The 26292-nt window shown below is 41.9% G+C and overlaps 1 long non-coding RNA gene across 1 annotated transcript in view; it reads right to left on the bottom strand.

Annotated features, from left to right (window-relative positions):
* Positions 1-12263: 12263 nt before the first annotated feature.
* The window catches only part of LOC132209919 (uncharacterized), a 29765-nt gene continuing 15736 nt past the window's right edge, over positions 12264-26292 (bottom strand). The window contains exons 2-4 of the long non-coding RNA XR_009446096.1: positions 24190-24332; positions 23346-23444; positions 12264-12349 (exon numbers count right to left, since the gene is read on the bottom strand). This is a non-coding gene — a long non-coding RNA (uncharacterized LOC132209919). The remainder of the gene's footprint in view (positions 12350-23345; positions 23445-24189; positions 24333-26292) is intronic.

Raw genomic sequence — 26292 nt, 5'->3', positions numbered from 1 at the left:
TATTGATGCTGTTTCAAGTACCACTGAGTAGGATGTAGCAGTTACACTTCTGGCAATTTTAAACTTTTGTTAACAGCTTGTAATTTATTTGTGTTCGTTCAGGAATATGAAATAATTTCGCATCTTAAATACATGCAGTTTGATTGTACGTTACATCCTTCATCCAGACGAGACGTTTCTGGACTTGTTCTTCATGCAACAATACTTAAGTGAGAATAACAAGTAAGTAACTGGTATTGTAGGAATGTGCAGATAAAATATTTACGTTTTGTCTTTAAAATCTTCCACAATTTTAACTGCTGTTGAATGCAAGTGAGCCTGCCAATTTATTATTGTCTTCCTTTTCGTTGGTTTCAAAGTTGTGATCATGAATTCTGACATATCAGAATAAAGCCAGTTGCTCAATGAATCATTTCCATTGTGTGGTATCAAAATGTGTTTTATTGGCGTATAATAGCACAGATTGTACTGCCGCTAAGCCAACGGGAACAGAAAAATGCAAAGACTTGATGAGTGACCAATTTTCGCAACATGTCCAAGACCTCGAGCTTTGGGCGCATCTACAAATCCAGATGTAAACTGTACTAGTTTTGAGACGTGTTTCTTTTCGTTTGAATTTCTTTTCAAATACAAAATCCTATTACGAACACAAAATTAGCAATAAGCCGACACAATTGGTCAGCATTTTTCAGTATTTTTAAATGGTTGCCGAAAAATATCATTTCCTCATCTAGAGATGGCCACAGTGCCTTTTTTAATAATACAACCAAAAATAAGATCCAACTAAAACATAATCACTTTGCCATTGGTGGGCCAGAGTTGATTAAGGATCAGATTTTACAAAACTGAACCTGGTTTTTGTTTTGACAGTGCAGGCTTTGTAATATTTACATTAGTTGACAGCAGTTAGCTTCTTCATAAGTGGGTGGACAGAAGTAATTATTTAAAATAATCTGTGCTGCTTGGCCTGCTGTGTTCAGCGAGCTCCACACTTTGTTAGCTCCCTATTAAGCTCATCCTCAGGCTATGGATGAACATGTGTAACAAGCACCTGGCATTATCATCAATTCAAACACCGGTACAGTCAGTTTTGAGCCAACTTCAATCATGATTTTTTTGTAACAGCAAGTACAAAATGTGACAGAACCTCAGTTTGCGTGGATCATAAGTTGTATATAAAGTTCTTTTTGACCTCTGGGACGGTTTGGCTGACTTTCGGACAGATTGTCTGAAAAGAATCAGCAACAGAAAGCCTTGCTCCCGTTGCTACTGGTCAAGAGCTACTCTTTCATTTCACTATCTCCTACACGTGGCACGTGTTGTTTTACTCACCTGCAGTGACTGATTCATGACCACTTTTATCTTGTTTGCCTGATAATGTCTGTACATTCACATGACAGTGTGGATGAGGCCCAGACGAACTTCTGCATCACTTTAAAACCTATTCTATTACCTTTGGCACTCAAAGTTTGATTCTCATATTTTCCAGTTCACTTTATTTCAAGCCTGGTCCTTGTTAATTTTTCTGCACCTGCTGCTGATGTTCGACCATTTTGTTCAATTCCATGTGTTCTGCAAAAAGACTTGTTGGGTTATCTTCTTGGTAAAAAAAAAGTACCCAAAGGAACTGTGCATGCTGGCATTCAAAAACACACTCCGAAATTGCTGGAAAAATTCAGCAAGTCTGCCAGCATCTGTGGAAAGAAAACAGAGTCAACCTTTGGGTCTGGTGACACTTCCTAAGACCTCTTATCATCTTGATCTGCGCTTCACGTAGCAGAAAAGATGGCTGTGCCGACAGTGAGAACGTTTGCAGTTAAATCTGCTGTCACTCATTAGTCAAACTAATATTCAATGTACTACTGCCTGAAACAATGTGTCTTTTGCAAGCAAAATTATCATTCATGCAATTTCATTTCCATGTCAATGATTGATTTGCTATCAATAATAAGAATATTGAACAAAGGCATCTGTTTAATTTTGAATGAATTTTGTCTGAAAATGTTTATCTGCCATCCTGCAGTTCCAGTATTTCCTCTGAACTGGAGAAACCAGCAAAGCCCAAAAAGACCGTGTTTCAGCACCTCAGCTGATGAGTATCTCAGTTAAATACAACAGATATCTCATGACTTCCTTTATTATAGGGATGATTGGACAGACAGATTAGTACATCGGTTTCTTGACAAATGGAGTCGTTTCATATGGACTCATTATTGCTTCATCGGACTGAGATGTTTTTTAGTAACTGATAAAGTTGATTAATTTGAGGCGATGCAAGGAATAGTAGTGCTCTTCTCACCTTGTGAATGTGTCTATTGCAGACTGATTGATAGAGATTCTTTGCTTTGACCGTGATTGTAGAATGTGGACCTGTGATGAGCTTGGTATTGCTGTCTCGTGATTCTCATTTCTTAACAGAAGTTTATACACCATGGCTAAATTTCACCTCATTGAATTTGTTTATGAGCGACAATTAAACAAAAAAGCTGTTACTGTGAAATGAATTTGCATATTTGTGGGCAGATAAAATGAAAACTGGCAAGGATGAACAATTTTGAATGAAAAATCAGATCTATGTTCTACTTTGTGGGTCAGCAGGCAGCAAAAATAAAAGTGGTATGTTTTTGTTTGAACATACCCTCTCCCCTTTTATGGATTCTCCTGTTTAGTGCTGTGATAGTTTATTATTTATATAGAGGCAAGAGCTGCAGTGACTTGAATGATTTTGCTTCTTGTTTCTTTGGTTCTATGGCTCCATGTGTTTTGCTGTTGCTATCTCTGTCTTTCTTTCTGTCAGTGGTACTGTCCCGCACACATTCTGACCTGCACAATACACTGTTTGGCCCATTCACAGTCACTCACAGAGTCATAAATGTGTGCCTTAACGTTACACAGTGTAGTTCGATTCAAGATTTCTGTGCATAGTGGGGTGAAACGGGCAGATAAATATTGATGGAAGAATGTTCAATTGCTGAGTGCAAACTGAGGTCCCAAAGGGTTCATCTGAGAAACTTAGAAATGACGCACCAATTTAAATGGTTGAGTGAAATGACAATGTTATTGTGCTGAAGGAATTTAACTTGGTAATTTATCAGTGTGCTATGTGATGAACTGTTGACGTTGATGTAACAGCTAGTAAACACAAGTGGGAGTATAATTCCTCAGAAGTGGAACAATAAATATAACTGGAAAGAAGGAACTATCTAATATGCAACAATTGCCAAAAGTCTTCTCAAACAAAATAATTCTTCCGCAGTCACTGAAATCCACAGACACTACCGTCTCAGAAGATTCACGCAATAGTGGTGTGCCATCAACTCCACACTGTGACAAAGCCAACTCTCGGAAGCGTGCTTGCTCGGGCAGGTTCGAGAGTACAACACGCCCCCGATACAAGCAACAAAATCGGGAAAACTGCCTCATCCACGTGGGTTTTGAGCAACACAAAGCAAAAGAATTTAAAACTATTTTGGTAAATACCTGGATTGTTTTCTCTAGTCATAAGTCTAAGTATTTGTCGTTGTTTCCTGTCAGTATCAACATAAAGGCGAGAGAATTTTTTATCCAAATTATTTGTTGCCATGCAGTCATATTCATTGTCTGCTTTCCACATTGCCAAAGCCTATTTTTTTTGGTCTATGGGTGTGCTTTGTCCATCATTTGGATCCTGTTTTTGCGATGCACTGGCAGTCTTTAGGTTTTAGGCCTGAATGCATTTCCCTTGTATCTCTCGTTTAAATGTCAATAGTAAGGTGCAGCACTCTGTTCCCCCATTTTGGGAATGGGCTGATAACTATTGAAGAGAAAAACCGCAAATTAACCCATGCCATTAACTGTGCAATAAATCAGCAAGGAGGGACCAGATCTTCAGGTAGCTGACCACAGGCACTTTGGTCCATCTGTCTACAAATCGAGTAATATTAGCAGAGACATTGAATAGTATTTCTTTCTTGTCTTTGGCTCATGTGAAATTTAAAAGGCGAGAGCAGGGAAGAAAGCACATCAAAAAAGGGTTGGAGAAGTGTGCAAAATAGAAGAATTGCCAAACTGACTAGTTGAGTAAAGCCTAAGGAATGTTGGCCAAATTGGAAGGCATATGGATTGTTTGTTTGGCTTGATCATTTATTTTCCTTGAAGGGGTCAGTGATAATCTTTGATTGTGGCTCCACAGAGCTCAGTGTGATGTGTGGGAAATTGCTTCTGGCATTTAAATATGGTTTACAAACACCATCTCTTTGCCCTGGTAAAAAGAACATTTGTTGGGTTGTCAGAGAGTTGGAGCTGGGGCAGAACCAGCCGCAGATTTGAGGAGGAATTTAGACAAGCAAATGGCAAACGGCCTATTTAAATTGAACATTTGTGAAATACAAAAAATATTGCAACAAAAATGACAATAACGTTTCCTGCTAAAAAAGGAATATATTTTTGCCAATGAACACAGTCGTTCGAGGCCAGGCAAAGAATCATGGAACGTTATTACAAAGTGAAAAAAACTTTGGATTATTGTGTCTGTGCTAAATTTCAGTAAGAAGTATCTCACTTGTCCCGCCCCAATGTCCTTTTTACCACTGCCCTGCAAATTTTGTCTCATATAATTATTCGGTCCCCTTAAGAAGGCAATTTAATCTGCTTTGTCCACATGTTCAGATATTGTGGTTTGGTAACAGCAGAATTCTCAATTTTTTTTGGCCTTTTCTCCTCACCGATGACCTTAGATTTTGTCCTTGGTACATCGTGTCAGAAGGGCCAGGAAACAGTTTCCCTCATTTCCTTGAGTTCGGCTGAGCAAACGACTGTTATTCATGATTCTGCACTCTCGTTCTCACCCAATTTTGTGTCTATATCGCCACTGCCCATTTCATTCCACAGGCTTCAGTTTTTGCTCGCACACTTGTGTGCTACTTTATCAAAAATATTTTAGAAAATCCAGTGCATCGCCAATGAATCACTAAAATCAGTGATTAATTGTTTACAGTCTGCGCAAACAGAGTGGAAACGACATTAGTTATTCAAAAAAAGATCAATTTACGGGATGTTAGTTAACATAACCTCTAATTGTGTCATATTTGACTCTACCACTTTGAGTTGTCGAGACATACAGCGCAAAATATCCCTTCTAACCTTTCCTATTTCAGTACTTATCCAAATGTCTTTTACCTATTGTTATTCTTCCTATATCTGACACTTCCTCAGGAAGTTAATTCCACAACTTCTGTGGTATTTCTCAAATTTGTTGTTTGTTAACATATTTATTATGATCTTTGCTTTGCATGGCTGGCAAATGTAATTTTTTTAGCCATGAACTACGGTGCAATAAAAGTGAAATTAAGCATGAGTCGAGTCAACCAGAAAACATTGTGGTTCTCCAGAAGAAACAGCAAATCCGCTGGTGCATTTCATCTTACAGGTCACTGCTGAAACTTGAGCTGAGGGACGTGATCGCAAAAAACAACATAGAATTAAACAAAAACAGAGAATTTCTCCAAAAAACTGGTCTTTTCAATATCCTGCCCATCCAATATTATTCCTGTGCAATTCACAATTGATTAAATGTGAAATATTTGCACTGTCTTCAAATCACAAATTGCTAAATATATCAAACTGCTAACGCAATTTTATGAATCATTTTATACGTACAAGCACAGCGTTTTGAAATTTCAGACTTCGTGAACAACCATTGAGCCATTTTCTGTGATGACAATAAATGTTAAAAGCAACTGGTCTTGGGGCTTGTGTGTGTCGAATGCATGAATGAAAAGTGAATATTGTTTTATTTAGGTGACTAATCAAGTATTGGACGTCTTCACAAAAGCAATGGCTGTGCTCCGATTTGAAACTGTCCGCCCTCAGGGTTATGATCTTGCGCAGATCATAGAATCAAATAAAGGTGAGCAGTGGAATTTGCATCAATTTAGTCTAACTCTATTTCTGAATGACATAACTACAGCAAGGGGATTGATATTTCCTGCTGATTTCACCAAAATGCTGAAGATATTTCAACTTGTATAATTGAACACATCCAACTATGGTCAGCAGGATTCAACTCTGATGAATGTAAAGCCAGTAAACAGCTAATATTTGCAATGAATAGAATTATTCGGTGTACCGAATTTCATCTGATTGCCCTAAAGCCAAAAAAATCTCCAAGAACTGCAAATACTGGAAACCAGAAACTGCAGGAAAAGCACAGCAGGTGTGGCAGCACTTGTAGAGAGAAATCAGAGTGAATGTTTTGGGTCCAGCAGCCCTTACTCAGAACCACTTAACATAGAACATAGAACAGTACAGCACAGTACAGGCCTTGTGGCCCACCATGTTGTGCCGAGCTATTATCCCACTAAGATCAATCTATCCTGCACGCTGTACTTTTTACTATCCTCTATGGGCCTACCCAAGGGCCGCTTCAAAGTCTCGAAAGTATCTCACTCCAATATCACTGCCAGCAGTGCATTCCACATGCCCACCACTCTTAAAGCTGTATTGAGTGAAGGTTACACATCTGGAGTTGGTTGTGGCAATGAGCCCAGAATTATTCACATTGATATAACATTGTTCTGCTTTGTTCAGTCTTATTCTAACTGGTTATTCCAAAAGAAATGCTTCCTGTTGCTGAACTCAATCTTTTTCCCCTCCTTTTGCCCCACGGCTGAGAGACAAGAAATATTGGTGCGGTCACTGCTACCAAATTGCTAATCTGCAGCAACCCTCCCCCCACCATTTCCTGGTGAAAAGTAGAAATGAGGACTCAGACGTTTCATTCTGCTGTGGTTTAAAACATACAATCCAGACTGTGTTAAACAGAATGTCTTATTAGGATAAAGAGTCCCAATGCGTCTGCAGCATGCAATTCCTGTCAATTTTCTGAGAAAAGAAAAATCAATCCACTGGCTGCAAATGTCACTGACAAAGCTGGCTTTTATTGTGCATCTATCATTGCCCTCAGAAAATGGTCATACGCTGGATCACTGACTTGTGTTTGTTTTCGGTGTCCCCAGTGGTGTTAGCTTCAAGATTCCAATTCAATGCTGAAGGAAATGATTGCTTTTCTCAGTGTTTTTGCATTGATCACACTGCAACTTTCTGTGTTTGATGCTGATATCAGCAGACGTGACCATGTAGCTGCTGGATCTTTCGTGAACCAATTGGGGTTTTGCATTGTTCTTTAGGAAGGATAATCTGACATCTTTACCTGGGCTGGTGTGTGCTTTGCTGACTCCTCACTGGCCTCAGATGTGGCCGAACAAAGCTACTCGATTGGACAAACTGTCATGAAGAAGGCATGTGCCATCAGGCGTCTAGGGATATGAAATGAATTTCATTCTTGACCAACAATGCTGACCCTGAGAAAGGGTCTAAAATATAATGATTTTCAGTCATTGATTTTACTTCAGAATGGTATAACTCCAAAATGTTCTTTTGTGTTTTGTAATATGCTTTGAATCCTTGCAAGAAATTAGTACTGTTCCTCACAGCCATTGATATTTCTATATCCAGGAAGCAGTTGGGCCTGTGTATAATTAATATCATGAAAGCACATGTGAATAATAATGTGCTTCTCTTCTGTTTTTTCAGTGCTCGTACTTCCCGGTAATGCAAACTTGTATTACGCAATGAATAAGAGTGTAAATTATACTTTCATCCTGAGGAATCGGTACACATACAGGCCTCCGAGCATGACGATACCCGGTTTCAGCAGAAGAAGATCTTGGTGTCTCTGGAAGTTTTAGCTGTAAGGAACACACTGTTTCATATGACTCTACTGTATCTCAAAACTCGGTTTAGTGTTCAAAACCCTGCTATATCTGAATAAATGACCTTGACAGTATTCTACTTTAAATTATAGGGCAATTTGGAAAACAGTGATTGCCTTCAGACAACCTGGACAACACGAACTTTGGATTTTCGCGTGAATTGCTTCTCTCTGCCTTTTATAACATCTCGCACAACAGCTAATTTTGGTTAAAGGCTGGATAATTGAATCCTGCGACCGGTCTTCCACAAACATGTTTCGAGTGGTTGGTTTTGAAAAGCAATCTGTGAGTGAGAGTCAGCATGAGACTGTGTGTGAGTGAGAATGAGAGTTTGTGTATGAATAAGACCGAGAGGTTGTGTGTGACTGAGACTGTGAGTTTGTGTGAGTGAGAATGTGTGAGTGTGTGGGTGAGTGACATTGTGTGAAGTCAGAGTGAGATTGTGACTGAGACTGAGTGTGTGAGTGAGACTGTGAGAATGACAGCATCAGACAAGGCTGTGAGTGAGACTGCGAGTGAGAGAGTGAGACTGTGTGAGAGAGACATGGAGTTTGTAGGTGAGTGAGATATGTTTGCCTGAGTGAGACGGCGTCAGTGTGTGTCTGAGAGTGAAGCTGTGTGAAGTCAGTAAGATTAAGAGTGAGGCCATGTGTGTGACTAAGAACACGTGTGTGAGTGAGTCGGAGTGAGACTGTGTGTGAGTGAGACTGTGTGAGTCGATATGTGAGAGTGAAATTGTGTGAACTCAGAGTGAGTCAGTGTGGAGCTGAACGAAGCTCACAGGTCAGGCAACATAAGAGGACAGGAGAGTTGACCCTTCCTCATGACTGGGGAGGGAGAAGGGACTCGGGAAATAAAGAGAGGGAGGAGGGGCGGGGCTGGGGAAAGTCAGGTGCGATGGTGATAGGTGAGTGCAGCTAGGGGTAGTGGGGACTGGTCAGTGGGAAGGACAGAGCAATAGGTGAGAGAGAAGATGGACAAGTTGTGTCAGATCAAGGAGGCAGGCATGAGATGGAGCGTTGGACATGGGATGAGGCAGGGTGGTAGAGCGATTTTAAAACTGGTGAATTCCATGTTTAGGCCACAGGGCTATAGGCTCCTGATGTGGAATATGAGGTGCTGCTCCTCCAGTTTGCGGGTGGCATCATTGTGACATCGGAGGAGGCCCAGGATGGAGATGTCATCCAGGGAGTGGGAGGTGGAGTCAAAATGCTTTGAAACCAGGAGCTGTTGCATTTGTTATGAACAGAGGGCAGGTGCTCCATGAATTGGTCTCCGAGTCTGCACTTGGTTTCACTGATGTTGAGGTCGCCATGTTGGGAGCAATGGATACAGCAGACCAGATTGGAGGATGTTGAGGTGAACCCCAATTGGACATGGAAAATTTGCCTTGGATGGACGTGAACGGGGAGGATTAGGGTCAGGAGCACCTCCTGCAGTTGCAGAGGAATAGGCTGCGGGTGGTGGGGTTAGAAAATCGAACATAGAACACTATCGTACAGTACAGGCCATTCAGACCTCGATGTTGCGCCGACCTGTGAAACCAAACTGAAGCCCATCTAATCTACACTATTCTAACATTATCTATATCTTTATCCAACAACCATTTAAATGACCTTAAACTTGGCAAGGCTAGTACTGTTGCAGGCAGGGCATTTCATGCTCTTACTACTCTCTGAGTAAAGAATCTACCTCTGATATCTGTCCTCTATCTATCACCCCTTAAATTAAAGCAATGACCCTCGTGATAGCTATCTCCATCCAAGGAAAAAGGCTCTCACCGTCCACCGTATCTAATCCTCTAATCGTCTTGTATGTCTCAATTAGGTCACCTCTTAAACTTCTTCGCTCCAACAAAAACAGCCACAAGTCCCTCAGCCTTTCCTCATAAAGACCTTCACTGCCTACCAGGCAACATCCTGGAAAATCTCCTCTGCACACTTTCCAATGCTTCCACATCCTTCCGAATAATGTGGCGACCAGAACTGTGTGCAATAGCCCAAGTGTGGTCGCACTGGAGATTTGTACAGCTGCAACATGACCTCACAGCTCCAAAACTCAATCCCTCTACCAATAAAACCTAACGCACTGTATTGCCTTCTTAACAACCCCACCAACCTGGGTGGCAACCTTCAGGGATCTATGTCCATGGACACCGAGATCTCGCTGCTCATCCACACTATCAAGAATCTTACCATTATCCCAGTACTCTGTATTCCTGTTACTCCTTCCAAAGTGAATCACCTCACAGTTTTCTGCATTCAACTCCATTTGCCAACTCTCAGCCCAGCTCTGCAGCATATCTATGTCCCTCTGTAACCTGCAACATCCTGTTGCACTATCCACAACTCCACCAACTTTCGTCTCATCTGCAAATTTACTAACCCATCCCTCATCCAGGTCATTTATAAAAAAGACAAACAACAGTGGCCCCAAAATGGGAAGTGTGGAGCAGATGAGAGTGTCACAGAGTGTGCAATTGCTACGAAAGGCAGACAATGGTTGGGGGTTAAATATCTCTATGCTGTTGGGGTCAGATCGCACATGGCAGTAGCGGCGGAGATTGATACGCTGCATGTGGAGTACGGTAGATTGGTCTGTAAAGACCAGGGGTCTCTGTCCTTATTATTATTGAGGGGAGGTGTTTTGAGGAGAGAAATGCAAGAGATGCAGTTGAAGGAGTTTTCAATGAATGGAGGGATGTAGTTGTGATCCTTGGCATTGGACCAAGCCCTGGATGGACGTGTCACCCAGGATTTGGGAGCGAGAAATGGTTGGCAACTGGAAGGTGTTGTTGTTTGTCGTGTACAGAGCACAGATGTTCCTTGAATCAGTGCCCAAGTCTGCATTTGGTATCACCGTTGCAGAGGAGGTAAGATCTGGAGCAGTGGAAACAGTCGACCAGGTTAAAGGATGTACAAGTGAATCCCAGTCAGATTCGGAAAGTTTGCCTTTGGCCTTGGATGGAGGTGAGTGGGGCAAGTGTCGGGGCATGTGTAGCGCCCCCTGTGGTTGTGGGGAAAGGGACCAGGGCTTGGTGGTGATGTAAATGGAGAGTGTGGAGCGGATGACAGAGTCGAGGGCTGAGCAGTCCCTACGAAAGGCAAAAAGAGGTGGGGAGTGAAATATCTCTTTGGTGGTGGGATCGAATTGTAGCTGTCAGAAGTGGTGGAGAACGGTACGCTGGGTGCGGAGTTTGGAGAGGTGGTATGTGAGAACCAGCGGCACTCTGTCCTTATTTTTATTGCGGGGAGGTGTTTTGAGGGCAGAAGTACAGGAAATACAAGATCTGTGGTTGAAGGCATGTTCAATCAACAGAGTGGGAATGTGCATTTGTTGAAGTATGATTCCTACTTCAAGGACTGCAACAACCTGCCTCTGTTGATTCAAAACACCTTCGACTGCATCTGTTGCATTTTCCACACTTCTGCCCTCATACCTGTCACCCCAACTAAAATAAAGACATAATCCCCCGGTCCTCACATACCACCCCACCAAACTCCACATCCAGCATATCATTCTCTGCTACTTCCACCACAGTGATGCCACAAACAAACTGGAGGAATACCACCTCATATTCCACCTCACAAGCCCAGAGCCCAATGGCCTGAACACAGAATTCACCAGTCTCAAACCTCCCCACCCCTGGCCTCATCGCATGTCCAACCCTCTCTCTCAACCCCACCTCCCTCACCTGACACAACCTGTCCATTTGCTCTCCCACCTATCCGCACCACCCTTCCCATTGACCAGTCCCCACTACCCCTACCTGCATCCACCTATCACCATCCCACCTACCTTCCTCCAACCCCACCCCTACTCCCTCTATTTCCCAGCTCCCTTCCACCTCCCCAGTCCTAATGAAGGTTCCCAACCCAAAACGTTGACTCTCCTGCTCCTCTGCTACAGCCTGGTCTGCTGTGTTCCTCCAGCTGCATACTGTGTAATCTCTGACCGCAGCACCTGAGTGAGATTGTGTGAGTGAGACCGTGTGTGTGAGTGAGAATGTGAATGTGAGTGAAAATGTGTGTGTGAAGGTCACAGAGAGGCTGTGTGCGAATGAAATTGAGGTTGTGTGTGCGTGTGTGTGTCTGTGTCTGTGTGTGTCAGACTGAGACTGTATGAGACTGTGCTTGTGAAATTGTGGGATGTCAGAGCGAGTCCAAATGTGTGAGTGAAACTGAGTGTGAGTGTGCGTGTGAAGTATGAGTGTGACTGACTGACAGTGTGTGTGAGAAACCGAGAGAGAAATTGTGTGCGTGAGACTGTGTGTGAGTGAGACTGTGTAAGAGAGGCTATATGGAAGTGTGAGTCTGTGAGAGATTGTCTGGATGTGACTCTGTGTGAGAGAGTCTGTGTTTATAAGTGTGAGCTTGTGAATGAAATTGTGAATGAAACAGTGAGAGAGTAAGAGTGAGAGAGGGTCTGTGAGAGGATGTAAATTTCTAAAGTTCAAACCATTTTGGGGGAAACAAACAAACTCACTAACCATTTATCCAAACCATTGGTGCGGTGATGAGCACTTAGCTGAAATGTGTGGCTCGGTCTTTAGTGTCTTCAGCCCACAACTCTTTGATTGTTCAGTCATTTTAAATATTCTGGATTTAAAAAAAAAATTATATTTTTTAACAAAGGACAACTACAAGAATTAATAGATTATTTATTATTGCCAGTGATATTGCATGTGTTTTAGATTCAAATTTTATGATATTTAATGTTCAGATTTGTAATAAATTTATTTTGAATTGTTATATTGTGAGATGGGTGTGTGTGTAGAAGAATATATATTTGTAAAGGGCAAGCCACTTTGGGGATGAAAGGTATTTAAAAGATGCACAGAGGACCAGGTCACCGAAGACATGAATACTGTGATAAACTTTTTGTTCTTTGTGTGTCTGCTTATGTTCCATTACTCAGAACTGTCATGGTTTCTTGTGGGTCTTAGTGGTTAAAAGCCAAATCTGACATTCACTCATTGACCTTTTCATCTTAACGCAATCACATTGTCAGGTGCTTTTCAAACGGATCAAAAACAAAAATCCATTCAAAGGAGCAAAATGCCATGAATATTTGAACAGTATTTGAGTCTCTATCAAATCACACTTGCAGTATGTATAAATTGTACCAGGAACAGCAAATACTGAAGCACTTTAACATTTCTAGCAGACATGTCTTCCACAGGCAATGTTCGATTCTCCTTCCCCAATGTGAATCTGTGTGCCAATGAGCTCTGGTGAGGAGGAGCTTTAGGGAGCTCACCACCCTGATTTTTGAGAGATCTTATGTATTTTCTTTCCTGCTCCTCCTCCTGTAAATTGTTTGGTGCCCGATTCACCAATCAGATAATTACACATAACCACTTAATACTAAAATTGTTCATCATCTCGGCTATGCCAACAATACGAGGCACAGGTATCGGAAATCATCTGAGTTCTTTGTCTAATTTTTGTTCCGAAAGATAGTGTTTAGTAAATATTTTTAATATTCTTACATTTGCTTTTAATAAAACAAAATTAAATACCAATCTTTTGTTTCATTCTTTTGAAGTAGAAGGAAAATTCTGTGCTCATAGAGGTGTTAGTATATTTTGTATCCAACTAGTGCTGCTTCACGATCTATAACCTCCTCTCAGCAATTTATGCATTGAGAGCTCGCCTCCAGGAACCATGTATCTGGGCGAATTGACAGCCATAATCCTAAAAAGCAAGGCAGGTAGCTTGGTACCACACAGGAAATCTCTTTTGGGAGTCAGGTGATAAAGAAACTGCTTGAACAAATAATGGCTCTGCCATTGGAACATTGGAACAGTTTGTTCGAACTATGTGGGAAAGGTGCCACCAGTCAAAAAGGCCTCAAATATCCATCTACTCACTTACCCCACTGACTCCATGCCATTCAGGAAATGCAACCTTCATTACAAAGACCACATTGCTTGTGACATACTTTCAAAGACTTTCTGCCCAGGACTGTTGAATAATGGCATTTGCAATGATTGTCTCATCAGTGCTGTGGGGCACCGAGTGCTAGCACAAGCATTGGTGGTACAGGTAAAAGGTGCAGCTCCCGGAAAAGTGGACGCACTGTTGTCGTTTTCCTAATCTTTGGATTCTGGGGAAGTACCTGGAAAACTGCCAATGTGACTCTGCCCCCACGATTCAAAAAGAGAGGGAGGCAAAAGGCAGGTAACGTTAGGACAAACATTTAATGTTGAAAAAGTATTGGGATCAATCATTAAGGAAATAATAAGTGCATTTGGAACATAGTACTCTACTTAAACAGAGTCATCATGGCTCCATGAAAGAGAAATCATATCTGACTGTTAATTTTTTGAAGATTGCTCAACCAGAGCAATTAGGGAGGAGCCAGTACGTGTTTTATTTGGATTTCGAGTCAGCGTTCAACAAGGTACCTCACAAAATGTTAAGTCTTAAGATAAAAGTCCATGGTGTTGGAGGGGACATGTTAACATAGATGGAGAATTGGCTAACAGCCAGGAAATAGTGAGTAGGGATTGGAGGTTCGTTTTCAACTTGGTGACCTGTGGCCAGTGGATTTTCACAGGGGTCAGTGCTGGGACCACAACTGTTTCCAGCATACATAAATGACTTAGAGCAAGGAAATATAATTACCGGGGCAGAATTTGCAGAAAAAATAAAAATAAGTGAAAAGGCTGGTTGCGAGAGGGACACAAAGAGTTCACAAAGAGATACTGACATCTGAGTAGACAAAAGCCATTGGAATTTAATGTGGGATTATGCAAAGTTTTTAATTTTGGAAGGACAAACAAAAGAGCTGTTGTATTCAAATAGAGAACAGCAGCAGAAATGTGCAACAAAGGCAATTGAGGTACTTGTGCACAAAACACAAGAAGTTAGCACACAGATGCAGCAGGTGTACACAAAGACTTGTTGGCCCTTATTTCAAGGAGGTTGGGGTGTCAGACTAGGGAGGTCTTAGAGCAACTGTACTAAGTGCTGGTGAGACCACATTTTCACTATGTCAGCAGTTTTTGTACCCTTATTTAAAAGATATCATTTTACAGGAGGCAGCACAAAGAAGATTCACTGGATGATCTCCAGTGCGGTGGGATTACCTTATGAGCAAAGGCTGAACGGGTTGGGACTCTGTTGTCTGGAATTTAGAAGAATGAGGATGTGATCTTGTTCAATCGTATAGGATTCTTAAGAGGCTTGACAGGTTAAATGTTGAAAGGATGTTTCCTTCATGGGAGAGTCTAGGACCAGAGGGTATCATCTCCAAATAAATGGTGCCATTTTCGAATTGAATCTTAGCATTAGCTTTATTGCCACATGTACTCAAATGTCACATCATGGGCCATCTTATGTATAGAGGTACCCAGGTTAAGATTTTTAAGTACAAATTGTTGGTCAGGAAAATATTTACAAAAATAAAAGAAAAGATCCAGGATTATAGATCATAGGAATCTATTTGAAAAATAAAGAAAAAGTTCAACATGATAGGTCATAGAAATAAATTTTAAAATATAAACAACAAGTTCAGTATGTCAGTCCTTGTAACCCAGTTCATGCTGGCACCTAGCCTCCAGTCTGAGCCTTGACTCCCAACCGTGTCAAGCTTCACTTTGAGTCTCTTGAGGACACTGCTTTGGAATTACCTCTAGGCCAGAAGTGCATGCTGAGGGCACGTCAGCCGAGGATAACTTCACCAGGCCTGCACTGAGACCGGGCATTCTGGCAATCAACGAGAAGAAAGAAGCAAACAAAAGGAGGAAGCAACAGGAAAGAAATGGACAGTGTGGACAGATCCTACTCCTCAGCCTAAAACTGAGATGAGGAGGAATGTGTTCTGATGTTTAAGGGTCTCTGGTACTCATGGAGTCAGACAGCTGTACAGCACAGAAACAGATGCTTTGGTCCAATTGTCCACACAGACCAAATACCCTCAACTGATCTGGTCCAATATGTCAGCATTTGGCCCATTTCCCTCTAAAACCTTCCTATTTGTATACCCACCCAGATTCCTTTTAAATGTTATTGTACCCACTTCCACCACATCCTCTGGCAGCTTGTTCGATACATGCACCATCTTCTGTGTGAAAACATTGCCCCTGAGGTCCCTTTCAAATCTTCCTCCTCTCACCCTAAAACTATGCACTCTCATATTCAACTGCCCTACCCTGGGCAAAAGACATTGCCTGTTCACCCGACCCATGCCGATCATTTTTTTTAAACCTCTCCCCTCAGTCTTTGACACTCCATGGAAAATAGCCCCAGCCTCTCCCTGTAGCTCAAACCCCCAAACCTGGCAACATCCTCGTGAAACCGTTCTGAATCCTGTCAAGTTTCACAACATCTTTCGTAAAGCAGGGAGACCAACACTGAATATAGTATTCCACGAGTGGCTGAACTAATGCCCCGTACAGCCATAACATGACCTCACAACTCCTAAGCTCAATGCAATGAGCAATAAAGGCAAGCATACTGAACATCCACTTCACTATACTATCTACCTGCGACTCCACTTTCAAAGAAATATGCACCTGCACCCCAACGTCTCTCTATTCTGCAACACTCCCCAGGACCATTCCATTAAGTCCAGTCCTGATTCGGCTTTCCAAAATGCAGCACCTCACCTTTATCTCAATTAAACCCATTTCCCACTCCTTGACCCACTGGCCCATCTGATCAATGTCCTGTTATACTCGAGGGCAGCATTCTTTACTGTCCAATACACATCCAATTTTGGTGTCATCTACATATCTACTAGCCATATCTACCATGTTCACACTCAAATCATTTACATAAATGATAAAAAGCAGTGGACCCAGTACCAAAACATTGCAGAACACCGATGGCCACAGGCCTTCAGTCCAGAAAGGAACCCCCCACCATCAACCTGTCTCCTACATTCGAGCCAATTTTGTAGCTAAATGGCAGGCTGTCCCTGTATTCCACAAAATCTAACTTTCCTCAGCAGTCTACCCATGCAGCACCTTGTCGAATGCCTTACTGAAGTTCATATAAACAACATCCATTGCTCTGCCTTCAACAATCATCTTCATGAGGTCTCAAAGAAAAAACTTGAACAAGTTAGTGAGAGACAATTTCTCACACACAAAGCCATGCTCACCAGTTGCCTTCCCAAATGCATGTAAACCCAATCCCTCGGAATCCCCTCCAATAACTTATCTGCCACTGGAGTCAGGCCCACTGGTCTGTAGTTCCTTGGCTTTTTCTTACCATCTTTCTGAAATAATGGCATCGTGTTAGTCATCCTCCAGTCACCTGGCACCTCACAAATGGCTTTCGATGATACAACTGCCTCAGCAAAGGGCCCAATAATTGCTGCCCCAGCTCTGGGGTACACCTGCTCAGTTCAGAGGGACTTATCCACCTTTACGCATTTTAAAACCTCCAGCACCTCCTCTGTAATACGAACTGGTTTCAGGACATCACTATTTGTTTTCCCAAGTTCCCTAGCTTCCATGTCCTTCTCCATAGTAAATACTGATGTGAAATGTTCACTCAGAATCTCACCTATCTCCTGCGGTTTCACACACAGATGGCCGTGTGGATCTTCAATGGGCCTTATTCTCTCCCTCATTACTCTTTTGCCCTTAATGTAGTTATAGAATCTCTTTGGATTGTCCTGAACTTTAGTTGCCAAAGCTATTCCATGTCCCTATTTTGCACTCCTGATTTCCCTCTTAAATATACACTGACTGCCCTTATGCTTGTCCGGAAATTCACTCAATCCCAGCTGTCTCAACCTGACATATACCTCATTTTTCTTAACCAGACCTTTAATTTCGCTTTGTGGACTCCTCTACAATGGGGAAACCAAGCAATGGGGGAACGGCAACCCCCATTCGTGAACCACTTCAAATCCCCCTCCCATTCCTTGGAAAACTTATCCATCCTGGGCCTCCTCCAGTGCCACAATGATGCCATCTGAAGGTTGCAGGAGCAGCACCTCATATTTCATTTGGGAAATTGGCAGCCCAGTGATATCAATGTGGATTTCACAAGCTTCAAAATCTCCCCACTCCCGACCACATCCCAACACCAGTCCAGTTCGTCCTTGACTCACTAACCTGTCCATTGTTTTTCCCACCTATCCATTCCTTGCACCTCAATCCTCACCACCACCTCCTACCTACCAGTCGCATCCCCACCTCCTTGATCTGTCTGTCTTCATTGGACTGACTGATCCCCACCCTAACTCCTCACATCCACCCACATTTACTGACTCCATCCCCACTTCTTTGACCTGTCCATCTCCTTTCCACCTATCTGCTCCCCTATCCACCTTCCATCTGCCTCCCCCTCTCCTTCTATTTATTTCAGAATCCCCTTCCTCTCCCCCATTCTCAAGAAGGGCCCAGATCAGCTCTCCACCTGGATATCTCTTCAATTTCTCTCGTCACCCAGCACACCCGGCACCTACCAGCCTGACCCTTCACATGAACATGAACAAACTGTCTCTGGACTCTAATTATCATCTTTTTTAAAGGAATCCTGCTTCCCAATCTTTACCTGCAAATAGCCTCTCCCAATTAAATTTTGAAAATAAAAACCCCAAAGAAACTGCGGATGCCGTAAATCAGAAACAAAAGTTGAAATTGCTGGAAAAGCACAGCAGATCTGGCAGAATCAGTGGAGAGAAATCTGTGTGCACGTTTCATAACGAGTGACACTTCCTCAGAGCTCAGGAAGGGTCACTCAACCTGAACCGTTAACTCTAATTTCTCTCCAAAGATGCTGCCAGACCTGCTGAGCTTTAGCAGCGATTTCTGTTGTAGTAACTTTTGAAAGTTCCTGCCTGATACCATCAAAATTGGCCTTCATCCAATTTTGGCCCAAAGTACTCCCCCATTAATACCTTAATCATTTCCCCTGCTTTATTCCCAACAGGTCGAGTTTTGCTCCTTCTCTAGTACATACATCCATATACTGACTAAGAAAGTTTTCTTTCACACACTTAACAAATTCCTTCACATCCCACCTCTTAACACTATGCCAGGCTCAGTCTGTGTTGGAAAGTTAAATCCCCTCCCATTACAACCCTATAATTCTCACAGATATCAGAGATTTCCTCACATATTTTATTTTCAATTTCCTGTTGACTACTGTGTATTGTCTATGGTACAATCCCAACAAGATGGTCATTCCTTTCTCATTTCAAAGTTCAACCTAAAAAATTTCCCTCGGCAAACTCCGAGAAATCCTCTCTCAGCACTCCCTAAGTACAGCCATAATGTTATCCCAAACCAAAATCACCACTCCCCCTCCTCTCTTTCCTCCTCTTCAGTCTTTCATATAGCATCTGCACCCCAGAACATTAAACTGTCAGTCCTGTCCATTCCTGATCCAAGTCTTTGTCATAGCTATGGTATCCCAGTCCCATGTTCCTAACTATGTCCTGATTTTATCTGCCTTACCACTCAGCTTCCTTTCATTGAAGTAAATGCATTTTAATTTATCAGTCTTATCTTGTTCTCTGACAAGCTCTTGCCTGCATTGACTGTGAGACTTGCTTCCCTTATCTACTGTACCAGCCTCAACCATTTTCTCACCATCACTTCAGTTCTCATCCCCACAGTAAACATAGAACATAGATCAGTACAGCACAGTACAGGCCCTTCAGCCCACAATGTTGTGCTGAACGTTTATCCTAAGCCTAAGGTCTATCTAACCTCCGCCCGGACCTTATACTATCCTCTATATGCCTACCTCATAGCTGCTTAAATGCCCTAATGAGGCCGACTCCACGACCCTCTCCGGCAATGCATTCCACACCCCTACCACTCTCTGTGGAAAGAACCTACCTCTGACGTCTCCCTTATATCTACTTCCACTCACTTTAAACCTATGCCCCCTCATAATAGCACCCTCCACCCGAGGAAAACATCTCTGGCTGTCCACTCTATCTATATCGCTGATCATTTTGTACATCTCTATCAAGTCACCTCTCATCCTTCATCATTCTAAAGAGAAAAGCCCTAGCTCTCTCAATCTTCCCTCCCTCCATTCCAGACAACATCCTGGTAAATCTCCTCTGCACCTTTTCCAACACTCCCACATCTTTCCTGTAATGAGGTAACCAGAACTGAACACAATACTCCAGATGTGGCCGAATCAGGGTTTTGTATAGCTGGAGCATAACTTCACAGCTCTTGAACTCAATCCCTCTGTTAATGAAAGCTAACACACCATACGCCTTCTTAACAATGCTATCCACCTGAGTGGCAGCTTTCAGGGAACTATGGACATGAACCGCAAAATCCCTCTGCTCCTCCATGCTGCCAAGAACCTTTCCATTAACTTTGTACTCTGCTTTCAAGTTTGTTCTTCCAAAAAGAATCACCTCACACTTTTCAGGGTTAAACTCCATCTGCCACTTCTCAGCCCAGCTCTGCATTCTGTCAATATCCTTTTGTAATTGAGAACGGCCATCCTCACTGTCCACAACTCAAACCACCTTTGTATCGTCCACGAACTTAATAATCCACTCTTCCACTCCTACATCCAAATCATTGACAAAAATCACAAATAGAAGAGGTCCCAGAACAGATCCTTGTGGTACACCACTCATAACTGAGCACCGTGTTGAATATTTTCCTCCACTATCACCCTTTGTCTTCTCAGGGTCAGCCAGTTCTGAATCCAATCTGCCACATTTCCCCCTGTCCCATGCCTCCTTAATTTCTGCATGAGCCTACCATGGGGAATCTTATCAAATGCCCTACTTAAATCCATGTACACCACATCCACATGTTTGATCACTTCTTCAAAGAATTCAATAAGGTTCATGAGGCATGATCTACCACTCACAAATCCATGCTGACTATCACAAATCAAAATGTACCTATCCAAGTCATCATAAATCCTATCTCTCAGAGCCCTTTACAGTAATTTGCCCTCTGCTGACGTAAGACCAACTGGCCTGTAATTACCAGGGTTATCCCTATTCACTTTTTTGAACAAGGGAATGACGTTTGCCTCTCTCCAACCATCTGGCACTATACCCGTAGACAGTGAGGACGAAAAGATCATCGCCAAAGGCCCTGCGATCTCTTCCCTTGATTCCCACGGAATACTTGGATAAATTCCATCAGGCCCAGGGGGCTCATCTATCTTCAAGTTCCTCAAAATTCCTAGTACATCTTCCTTACTAGCATCCACCTCCTCCAGCCTACCAGCCTGTTTCACACTGTCCTCCGCTACAACAAGGCCCCCCTCAGTTGTGAATACCAAAGTAAAGTATTCATTAAGGACTTCTCCTACCTCTTCAGGCTCCGTACACAAATTCCCTTTACACTCTTTGATGGGCCTTACCCGTTCTCTTGTCATTCCCTTATTCCTCACGTACATGTAAAAAGCCTTGGGGTTTTCCTTGATCCTGTCTGCCAAGGTTTTCTCATTCCCCCTTTAAGCTCTCCTAAGCCCTTTCTTCAGTTCCTTCCTGGCTAACTTGTATCCATCTAGAGCCTTTTCTGATCCTTGTTTCCTCTACCTTATATAAGCATTCTTCTTCCTCTTAACTAGTTGTTCGACCTCTCTTGAGGACTGAGGCTCACTCACTTGTCTCCATCTTCCCCGCCTGCTAGGGACAAACATATCGAGTACATGCAGTATGCATACTTTAAACAATCTCCTCATGTCTATAACACTCTTCCCTGACAGCATCTGTTCCCATTTTGTGTTACCCAGTTCTTACCTAACAGAATTGTAATTCTGTCTGATCAACATCAGTTTTTATTGTCTCCATTTTTGAAAAAGCTGCCACTCAAAGTTGAGCTCTCGACTACAACTCTCAGTTCCAAACCCAAAATTAAAATAAAGCAAAGTATTGATAGTCTCAACAAACAAAATTATAAATAACTCAAGCCCAAGCACCGATCTGTGCAGCATCCAACAAATTTCAGCCCACAGACAATATCTGTTTAAACCTGGTGTCAAATTTAAGTCTTTTAATCAGCTCCCAATATGTTTTGATATATTAATCCCAATCCTGAGGCCTAATGTGGAGTAATAACCTACTTAATTCTCTTTTCAAAATCTAACTGGTGCTTTCTGAAGGTTCAAACATATTACTTGCATGAGGGAAGCAGCAGGGAACTGAGGGGCAATATTTTCACACAAAGGGTGGATTGTACGTGGAATGATCTGCCAAAGGAAGTTGTAGGTACAGGCACAGCTGAATTCCACACATTTAAAAGACATTTGGGTGATTAACCAAATCAGAAAGCTTTAGATGGATCTGCAGGCAAATGGGATTAGTACAGTTTGGGAAACTTGGCTGGCATGAACAAGTTGGGCTCACGGGTCTATTTCTGTGCTGTACGACTCTATGACACTAATAAATACGATAACCTGATTGTTTTTATTACCACCCTTAAGTGTTGCAACTCACAGATATTCCTGCAACCCTTAAGTGGATATATTAAATGCAAACTTGCTTTTCGTAATGGATGTTTGCCATGGCCTAATGTTTGCAAAAATCTGAGCTGAGACTTCCCCACCAAAAGACTTAACGTGGCTACGATGGCAAATGTAAAGCATCCTGTTCTGCAGGGAAACCAGGTAATTGCTGAAGTTGTGAAGCTGACCCATGGCAACTGATTTTGGGGATTTTCTCAATAATTCCAACATGAATGTATTTGTACAACCTCTGGTGCATCACATGTGGCAGTCATCAGCATAGTTTCAGAACACACATGGCAGGTACATGAAGGTAAATTATGGTATTTAGCAAATCAACTTATCATAATATGTTTGATAACACTATCCAGCCAGTTCCTGCTCATTACTGAATTCCTCAGCGAGCCTCCCTGTCCGTACAGCCTTAATATTTCATATAAAGTAGAAATTGTCTTTCAACATTAGCAGTTGAATTCTGTTTATTACAACTTGTGCACACTGGGCTTTGTTCAGACCATTAGCTAAATCCTTGGTGATGATGCTTTGTTCAGAAGCTCTTTATCAAGATGATGTTTGATGCTCATTGCTTACACCTAGTTCCCTCTTTTAAAAACAAAATTTGCTTGTTCATTTTTGCAGTGACTAAACTCTGAGGTGCTAGGGCTTGTTCATTGGGAAACACATCGAGGACCAAAGCAGGGCGAAGGACTACATCCTGAAATGTTGACGCTGTCTCTTCACAGATGTTGCCTGACTATTTCCAGCACTTTCTGTTTTCCCCAATTTCCCCCCATTCTGATTTCCTGCATTTGTAGTATTTTGCTTTATTTGCAGTCAGGTTGAGTTGGCCTTGTGAAAGACCTGAATATTTTTTATATATTTTGAAAAGAAATGACTCAGTAAGATCAAGTGGCTTGGAAAACATCAGCCTTACAATAGCAGACCCTTAACTATTGAAACTGCCATTCCTCATCCCAGTTAAATTTCTGTTTGAATACGCAAGCAAGCAGAATAGTCCATTCTTAATACAGGCTTAGTTTGGCTTCTACATTGATTAGGTGTAGTGATAGTGAAGGAATGAAGAATTGAAAACCAAAAGTAACTTGGAATAGGATAGCATTACAGCAGCGCATATTGTCAATTTCCACAGAGATGGCTGAAACAGAGTAGCGAACAACAATGTACTTACTCTTGAATGCTTGAAACATAAATTAGAATCAATGCAGCTAAGGTAGGTTCCACACGGTTTGCATCTGTCCGATCCACAGTTCACTGCCATTGAAATATACTGCATGGAAAAGAAAAAAACTAATAGTGCAGTAATCCTTAGTATGTTCCAAACAGCTTAGTTTGCTGGATGACCTCCTGACATTTACACCACCTTGAGATTCCCAAATTGGCCATTTGGAAATTGTGGTACTGTTAGCTAGACTGAGAACTGGAAAATACATCTTTTCAGTTTCTAACAGAATGTAGGAACACAAATGGGCTATTGAGACCACTGAGCCTGCTCTGCCATTCAATTAGAACATGGTTCATTGTCTATAGTAAAGCTCCATTATCCCTTGATGCTATTAGTGTACAAACATATATCTGTTTCTCTCTCAAACGTGCTCAATGTCTATGCTTCCATCGCCCTCTGGAGTATATGACAGTCTCTACAAGATTTTTGTTGGTTTCAATGAGATCTTCAATCATTCATCGAAACACTCGAGAATACTTATTTTTTTAATCATTCATGGGATGAAGGCATCGCTGGCAAGACCAGCATTTACTGCCCATCCCTAATTGCCCCGAGGCCAGTAAAGAGTCAACCACATTGCTGTGGGTCTGGAGTCACACGTATGCCAGACCAAGTAAGGATGGCAGTTTCCTTCTTTCAAGGACATCAGTGAACCAGATGGGTTTTCCCAATAATTAACAATGGATTCATGGACATCATTGGATCTTCAATTCCAGATTTTTATTGAATTCAAATTGCACCATCTGCCTTGAGCATGGTAGGATTTGAATTGGGGTCCCCAGAACATTACCTGGGTCTCTGGATGAGCAGTTCAGCAACAATATCCACCAGGCTGTTACGTCCCCAGGGAGGTCACTTTCCTCAATCGATCCTCATAAGACAAACCCACCATCATAAGAATTAGTCTCCTCATCCTCCATTGCACTGGGGAAACTGGAAATAGCAAATTATCAGACTCAATATAATCAGTTCTTTAAAAATGCATTTAAACTTAATTTGGCTGGGAAGCCAAAAGTTCCAGCTGTAAATTTAATACAAACACTAAGACGTTATCGGCTGGAATGTAAAGCTAATGCAGATCTCAGTTTGTGAACATCAACCCATGTTTTAGTAAAAGGTTATCGATGTTATTTCAAGGAGCCTCTACTGAAGAAAAATAAAAGAGCTGCAGATGTTGTAAATCAGAAACAAAAACAGAAATTGCTGGAGAAGTTCAGCAGGTCTGGCAGCATCCATGGAGAGAAATCAGAATTAATGTTTCATGTTGAGTGACCCTTCCTCAGAATTGCAGTTGTTGTCTGCTTTAATGGATGGAAAATATTCACTGACGTTAATTGTTCAGTGAACTTGAATCAGAAGATTGTGGGTCAAGTCCTAGTGCTAAGATTGAGCACATAATCTCATCTGATGCTTCAGTGCAGTACTGAGGTAATGCTACACTGACAGAATTCCAGTTTTTTAAAATAAAATAGTAAACCAAAGCCTTGATTGAGATGGGTTTAAAAGGTCCCATGCCACTACGTAAAGATGGGTGGAGGCTCCTTAATATCATGGCCAACATTAATCCTTCAATCAACATCAATAAAGTAAATTCTCTGGTCGCTGATAGTGGGAGCATTTTCTGAAGAATGGTCCAGACCCCAAATATCAACCTTCCCGCTCCTCTGATGCTCTTGGCCTGCTGTGTTCATCCAGCTCCACAACTTGTTATTTCACTGTTTTCTTGCTGTTGGTGGGAGCTTGCTGCACACAAAATGGTTACTGTGTTTGCTGTGTTCTTACTGCAACGATGCAACAAATGTGCTTCATTCAAGATAAAGCACTTTGAAATGTCATGAAAAGTGTTGTGAATAAAAGTTTTTGTTTCAAGCTATCAGTGTGCCTCTGGTGAAGTGCTGGTGATCTGCCCCACTTGCAATTTATGGGTCTTGGTTTGCCGGAGTGGGTGGCATCCCAGTGTGTATAAACAGAGCTGCATCAAAACACTGTTCAAGCGAACTGTTATTTTTTCACATAGAGTAGGTGTAAGATGCAGGCATTTATGAAGAGAATAAAGACCCAAGATTCTACATTTTTTGAATGAACAACCATAAACTTTCCTCTACAACCTATTTTATATCTCCATCTGTAGCATCATTAGCGCTCCCTCTGTCTGTTGCTTTCAGCACTCTCACCATCTGTTCCACTTGTTCCTTCCCTCCCACTGTCAATGCCAGAACACCCATTGCTCTCTAGCCCCTTTCAAATTGAAGAGAAATCATACCAGATTTGAAGTGTTGACTCAGTTTCTCTCTCTCCACACGTACTGTGAGATCTGCTGAGTTTCACCAGTATTCAGATCTTAAACTGTTTACCAACGAGATCCACAGTAAACACAACATCTCGTGGTCTTCCTCTGTTTGCCATTTCATTTCCTGAACTTTCAGAACACAACTTTACTCTGTTCCTGATGATATTTCACCTAGTTCCAAAAGGAATAATCACTCTGGTTCATTAAATATATCAGACATTAAATATTAATTTGTATACCTAGAAAGTGGAAGCTGAAAGGTTATTTTAGGAGGATACTCTAAAGAGTATCAGGACAAGGTGAGGAGTGGTGAATTAGCTCCCCTTGTTTCAAACTCCTCCATTAGCCAGAACAAAAATTTGTGCTTTCAATACAAAACTATGGATCTGTCCAATTCAAAAATGGTTGAAAAGTTCATCTTAAGTAATAAGTGCAAGATTTTTTTGAAAGAATGAGCACATTATTTACTTATCCCCAAGATATAAAGTTAAAAAGGCAGCGTGTAAAAAGAATAGAACAATGATTATGGATGATTTTGATGTTCATGTTGATTGGGTTAATCGAATCGGAAAGGGTAGCCATGGCAACAAATTCATAGAATAT

This window comes from Stegostoma tigrinum, chromosome 8 (genome assembly GCF_030684315.1).
Source record: "Stegostoma tigrinum isolate sSteTig4 chromosome 8, sSteTig4.hap1, whole genome shotgun sequence".
NCBI classification, from domain to species: domain Eukaryota; kingdom Metazoa; phylum Chordata; class Chondrichthyes; order Orectolobiformes; family Stegostomatidae; genus Stegostoma; species Stegostoma tigrinum.
Note: the sequence above shows the minus strand (reverse complement) of the source record. Positions and strands in the feature narration are given on the sequence as shown.